General features: G+C 45.9%; 1 long non-coding RNA gene across 1 annotated transcript; it reads right to left on the bottom strand.

Annotated features, from left to right (window-relative positions):
• Positions 1 to 2,708: 2,708 nt before the first annotated feature.
• On the bottom strand, positions 2,709 to 6,568 carry LOC114136516 (uncharacterized). The gene is made up of 2 exons (XR_003593827.1): positions 3,297 to 6,568; positions 2,709 to 3,222 (listed from the first exon to the last, which is right to left on the bottom strand). It is a non-coding gene; the product is annotated as an uncharacterized LOC114136516 (long non-coding RNA).
• Between the last annotated feature and the right edge of the window lie 496 nt (positions 6,569 to 7,064).

Genomic DNA, 7,064 nt, shown 5'->3' with positions numbered 1-7,064 from the left:
GATGCCAGGATGAGCCGTCGTGTTACTGACTGGAGGTTGTTTTATGTGTGTGTGTGTGTGTGTGTGTGTGTGGTCCGGTTCTAATCCAATGGATTCTTTAAAGGTTTGTGTTCAGTGTTTGTTACCAACATTAAGATGTTTTTATCTTTTTCTCATAAAGATAAAAACTTGAACTGATGTCAGATTCTGTCAAAGGAAACGACGTTTGATCTGCTGAGTCACAGAGGAAAGAGACTAAAGAGACGCCTTGTTGGTTCAGGCTGATGTAAGTCCAGGTGTCGGTGTGTGTGTGTGTGTGTGTGTGTGTGTGTGTGTGTGTGTGTGTGTGTGTGTGTGTGTGTCGGTGCTATTAATTAAACCTGATAATTAATGTGAACTGATGATGTTTGACGTGTTAAAACGAGACGTAAGCTGACTCAGCAGAATGAAGACATGTTGGAATAATGATCAGAACCGTTTCAGAACCAGTTTTATGTTGGTTCTGTTTGGATTAATTGCCAGAATCTTGTCAGAACCAACCCGGTGTTTTAAACCTGCTGGCAGATTTAAGTTTCCGTCTCTTTGTCACATTTTAGGTATTAAAGTTTTGAAATGGAAAATATTTATATTTTTCTGGGTTTAAATATTTGTGCATCAGTGGTAAACATGTGATTATATGCGGTTCTGAAGCGAATCTAGCGGGAACATGTAGCATATAATGAAAGCCTGCCTCTCGGCCGTCCCGGCGCTGGACCAACCGGGTCGGGTCATTTCGCAGCGACGGCCCAGACGGCTTACATAAAGCAGACGTTTGTTTGTGCGTTTCTCTGGAACCTGATTCTCTGCTGTCGCCTCTAATTGCTGCTCTGCACAAACACTTTTTCTGGTTCTGACCAGTGTTTGCTTCTTCTGTTTAATTTATCCTCCTATTTATACTCACAGCACTTTACAAATGCAAACATGTCGGGTCCAGACTGACACACAGAAAGTGAATTTTCTCCTCCTCGGTGTTTTCAGCAGATGAATGTTTCATCCTGCGCTGTGATACCAGATGTTTACGTAACCTTATTTATTTTTGATGATCTGTGATCAGACAGATCCTCCTCCAGCCTCACATCAGATCATGGGAGGAAAACAAAACATCTTTCGGTGCTTGGAGTCGATCCTTCCTGCTTCAATCAGGAGCTGCTGATCATCTTCAGCTTCCTGCTCCAGGTGTGACGTAACAACGCAAAGCAGTGACCTCAGCTGGTTGTCGCTCCACGGAAGGTCAAAGGTCATCTCCAAACCACCATTTTCCAAGAGGAAAACATCTTTGGATCTTTAAAAGATTGGATGTCCAAACAGATTTAGCCCAAAGCAGAGTCTACAGGCCTCAGTTAGGGTCAAAGGTTAAAGGTCACCTCAGCCCAGGCAGAAGGAGAGCGCTTCATGAGGTCTGATGGAAAAAGGAACCTGAGGCCAGGAAAGCAGGTAAGGATCTGACCCGATCAGACAATCAGAGACGGAATAACTTCTCCTGCTTTAGTGAAAAGATGTGACAGAACTGGATCCAGTCCTCCAGGTTCTGGTCCAGTTCATGCCTCTCGTCAGGACTCTGGGTTTGGTTCTGATCTTGTATCTTAGTTCTCTTGGCTCTTCATGTCCTTCTGATTTTGTTATTTGAGGTATTCAGAGTGAAATGTCTTATTGCTTCTTTATCAATGTTTCTAGTTCGGTTTATTATTTAGTTGCCTAAGGTTTTGTTCTTGTATGTGTGAGTTTATGCTGAGCTTTTTTAGTCATTATAGTTTATTTTTATTCCTTATTTCAGCCTCTCTGCAGGTTTCTAGTCATGTTACCTTTGAGTTATTTCATCGCTGTAGGTTCAATTATTCTTACCTTCCTTTAGTAATTCTAGTTATTTCTTTGTTTAGATCTTCTAGTTTCTCTAGCTCTACGTTCCTTAGTTCTTATTATTGTTAGATCTTCCTTCTTTCTGTTTAGGTTTGCTCATGTTCTCCCTCAAGTCTTTTTCTCTTGTAGTTTATCAGATTTTCTTTTCTTAATGTTTCTTTAGTATTAGAAGTATTTCCAGCTCCTTGGTGTTTCCTCCATGTTTTCCCCAGTAGATCTCTGTAGCTTCTCCGCGCCTCTCAGCTACTTCCTGTGCCACCTGCTCACACCTGCAGTCATCTCCTCTAGCTGGGTCCATTGGTCCATTTACTGCCTCCCAGTACTTAAGCTCCTCTATCCCAGTCACAACTCGCCAGTCCGTCTTGGTACCTTGCTCACCATGTTGCTAGTCACTACCTGCGATTGGACGCAATCGCAGGTAGTGACAGCAGGAGGTCCCAATCGCAGCAGGTCCGATTGGACCTGCTGCGATTGGGTCCACTCCTACACACATCATGACACCTCCTCCTCCTCCTGCTGTGTTCTGCTGATTACCGTGACGACGGAGCCGGAGCCGGAACCAAGCCGGACTCTGCTGCTGGTCCAACAGATTTCTGTTTTCATCCGAGCCACGGTCTAGACGCTTTCAGAGAAAGAATCTGAGCTTCCTCTGAAAGGTCACGGGGTCAAAGGGTCATATTAGTTAATGATGAACCAACAGTAGGAGAAACTCTTCACCACCTTCAGTCACATCCTGAACATCATCACAGGTCTGGGCCGTTGCCATGACTCCCAAACGCCCTTTGACCTGAACCTGGAAGGACGGAGCGATAAAATCAAACATTTAATTCCAGGAGAGTTCAAGGCCATCTGTATTTCCGCCAACAGAAATATTACTAGATGAGGTCCACAGAGCTTCCTGTCCCATTCAGTTCTGGTTCTGTACTGACTCAAACGTTCCTCTGTTCCAGTTTCAGCCAGTCCTCCCAGTTTCCCAGAGATCATCAAACTGCTGTGATAACTCATGAGTCAGATGAATGTTTCAGCATAAATCATTTTACTTTTTAAAACTTTCTAACAGGATCTGTTTCTCAGACTCTGACTAACGCAGAGTCAGCTTCCCAAAGCTGAACTTCTCCAGGTTTATTTCCCAGAAAGTGAGAGTTGTTGTCCTTCAGTGGACGGCGTCCCGACCTGGACGTCTCGTCATCAGGCTGTCCCACTCAAACACACGGCTCAGTCAGAAAACCACACAGCTTCCTGTTGCTCTCTCTCGCTCTGCTGCAGGAGAAACCCAGACTGACTTCCTGCAGCTGGAAGCGGCTTGCAGAGGTTCTGCTGACAGCACCGAGCAGCAGAACCTGGGAGCTGTAAATAAAGGTTTGGGATAAACAGGACTCAGATCTCCAGGTGAAAACATTTAGGAAAGTATGTGGACCCACCCTGAGCCGGCCTGCATGGCTGGAGGATTACGGAGCCGACAGCAGATCTTTGGACCCGGTTCTGCAGTCAGATCAGGTCAGGACCGTCTCAGACGTTATCCTGCGTCGATGCAGCCGGATCGGACCGCCGTCGTCCCGGTACCGACGGGACGGTTCATCCATCCGAGTCTGAAAAGAAACACCTGATTTATTTTTATGGTGTTAAAACAGAAAGTTCAAATGAAAACACTGAGGTGAGGAAGATCACAGCTGGATCGCCTCAGGAAGAACTGCTGGTTCTGGTTCTGGTTCTGGAACATTTGTCTACAGAAACAATAATCAGAAATCAAATTAAACTTTCCTCTGTAAGAAAAGTTTTTCTCTGAATCCATCAGATTCTGCTTCAGTTTCACTTAATTTAAACTAATCATGAAAAAAATCATCTTTTTATGTTGGCAGGAAACTGAAACAAGACAGAATGAAATAAAACAAAGTCTCTACGAAACAATGTTCTGGTTCAGTCGGTGAAAGTATCAGAACTTCAGAGATGATCCGATGGTTTCAGTCTCACTGCAGCAGATCCATCAGAACAGAAAACCTGAAACACAGAAAGCTCAGGAGAAACTTCCTCAAATTAAACGTTTAATTCAGAATCAGAAACGTAAAGATTTAACCTTTGGATCCTCAGAATCCTCATCTCTCAGTAGTAAAGTTTTAGTTTCTGCTCCTTTGTTCCGGCGGTGAAACGTGGATCCGACAGACTTCACTGCCACGTTCAGGAGTCCTTGAGCAGTTTTACCCTCATCTACCAAATTATCTGGAGACTTCAGCCTGGAAACAAGACAGGAAGTAGAAGAAGATGAAGCGTGTTTGATCCGGCGTCCTCTCTGTGAGGACGCCGAGTTTGAGAGGACGCCGAGTCCTTCAGAGGACTTTCAGAGTTCTGACTCCGCTTGGCGGCTCAGGTGAGATTCAGGTTCAGCTCCAGGTCCCTTTAACACACCGTGTGTGTGTGTGTGTGTGTGTGTGTGTTACATAAAGCACTCAGAGCTCTTCAGAGACAGAAGAGGCGACACATTCACACACAAACACACACTCTGGGGGGAGATGATGCACAAAGAGAGTTAAAGAGAGAAAACAGACGACAGAAGTTCAAAAAGCTGAGCAGATCAGAAGAATCCAGTCCGCCGCTTCCTTCGTCATCCTGCGTAGAACGACAGGAGTGAGGGATGAGACCCGCTAACGAGGGAGAGAAGAAGAGAGAGAGAAGGAGAGGAGAAAGAGGAGAGATGAAGTCAAGGATGGGAAAGAGATGGGAAAACAGAGAGCAGGTAGACAGAGGTAACCTGGAGGAAACAGGAAGCAGAGAGGAGAGAGTTAGAGCTGATGATGATGATGAGGATGATGATGAGGATGATGATGATGATGACAGGTGAAGGCCCCAGGTAGGTGCAGTTTTCCTCCATCAGTCTTTGCTCCGTCTGATGGAGGAAAACTCGACCGTCTCTCTTCCTCTGCTGCTCCTTTTCAGATAAAATGAACCCACCCGGATCAGAACCGGCTTCCTCAGAAAACTGAAACCCACTGAGAGGAAACGGAACCAGACGACACTGTAACTGGACCTGGAACCAGAACCTTGTGGCTGTTTGTATTGAAGCAGTTTTCTGTCAGGACCAGAGTGCAGCTGGACGTTTGGACCGGACCGGACCGGCCCGGCCCGGCTCTGTGTCCTCTCTCTTTAGGACCGACCCGGCTGGACGTTCGGCCCGACCCGGCTGTGAAACCACACGGTTCTGCTCCCGGTTTCCTCTCCCGGTGCGTTTCCTGGTCCGGTTTGGTCCAAACTCACTCTGTGGTTCTCTGGTTCCCCAGAACCGCACCAGTGAAGCAGAGAAAACAATCCTGACTTATCGACCTCAGCAACATTTTACCTGAGAATCAGGGAAAAGTGTTGCGGGTTCGAGTCCCGGCCTGGTGACCTTTGACACGTCTGACCTCTGTCACATAAAGGAAACTAGAGCCAATAAAACCTATCAAAATAAAAGACACCAGCCCGCTGCAGGTCAGTTATCATGGTTCTGGAAACAGCAGTTGTACCGACGCCGTGTTTTAACTCCGCCGTGTGGCAGAAGGAAAACCTCCTGATAATCCGGCTCTCTGCCGCCATCTTTGTTTCCTGATGGAGCTTCTGGTTCTGATCAAATAAATATTGTTCATGAAGGTCGTCTGCAGCGGCGGCGTTCCTGGATCTCAGCCTGCTGAGAGCTTATCCATTCAATAAAGGTCAGATAAAACGCCAGACGGTTTGGTTCTTATCTGAGGAATTCAACCAGCAACCCGACGCTCGGCTGGCAGGCTGAGCGAGTCAGGCTGGCGTGACGCCACGGCTCGTCCTGCTGCCGTCTGAGGCGAGGAAGGAGCTTCTCTTTGGTTTGTTTATGCTGCGTCTCATTCATATTTCAGCGTTTCTGTTTGGGACTTTAATGTTTACACTGAGCCGCGCCGCAGCAGGAGTCTGTGTGACGTGACCTCTGACCCCACAGGACCGGCCTGCTCCCATGAAGGCCGAGCCGTTCGTCAGCAGCCTAACAGGAAGTGAGGTGGTCCCAACATAAACAGTCAGATTTATCCAGATCCTGTGGCGGTTTTCAGCACTTTGTGACCTTAAAAGGCTGCTGGCTGCTTGGTGTCCAGGAATGACGATGGATTCTCGTCTGACCTGCATTAATCACGAGTCTGATGTGTCTGCAGGTCCTCCCTGTTTATTCAGGACCAGAAATGACTGGAATAGAAAATAACTTCAGCTCGTCTTTATTTACGCAGCAGGAAGCTCGGAGCTGTTCTTTCATGACGGCGGTTTCCTGGCCTCATTCATCGTTTTCTGCCTCTCAGCCACAGAGGCTGTTATGATTCTTACAGAGATTTAAAACTTGAACGTTAAACTCCACTGGAAATGTTTCACAGCAGATCAACATGCTCACAACATGAAGCTCAGGTTTTCTTCGTTCAGCTAATTTATGAGGAAAACGAGCCTGATGCTCCTGTGAGGATCGGACCCACCGGGTTGTTTGGTTCTGTTGGTCCAGTCCAAGCAGACGGTCAGCACCAGAGAATCCATCCATCGTCTTCAGCTGCTTATCCTTATAGGAACTGGTGCCAAACATTAATGTGCTATACCAACACCATATTTAGCAGAAGCTAATGCTAATGTGCTATACCAACACCATGTTTAGCAGAAGCTAATGCTAAAGTGCTACACCAACACCATATTTAGCAGACGCTAATGCTAATGTGCTATAGCAACACCATGTTTAGCAGAAGCTAATGCTAATGTGCTATAGCAACACCATATTTAGCAGAAGCTAATGCTAATGTGCTATACCAACACCATATTTAGCAGAAGCTAATGCTAATGTGCTATACCAACACCATGTTTAGCAGAAGCTAATGCTAAAGTGCTACACCAACACCATATTTAGCAGACGCTAATGCTAATGTGCTATAGCAACACCATGTTTAGCAGAAGCTAATGCTAATGTGCTATAGCAACACCATATTTAGCAGAAGCTAATGCTAATGTGCTATACCAACACCATATTTAGCAGAAGCTAATGCTAATGTGCTATACCAACACCATATTTAGCAGAAGCTAATGCTAATGTGCTATACCAACACCACATTTAGCAGAAGCTAATGCTAATGTGCTAAATTTAACCATGCTGACTCCCACCATGTTTCATTCTATAGCTGAGTTTTGCTAATTCTGCTGCTGATTTTTCCTGATTGAAA

Source organism: Xiphophorus couchianus, chromosome 21 (genome assembly GCF_001444195.1).
Source record: "Xiphophorus couchianus chromosome 21, X_couchianus-1.0, whole genome shotgun sequence".
Taxonomy (NCBI): domain Eukaryota; kingdom Metazoa; phylum Chordata; class Actinopteri; order Cyprinodontiformes; family Poeciliidae; genus Xiphophorus; species Xiphophorus couchianus.
This window is presented reverse-complemented; position numbering and strand designations above follow the sequence as displayed.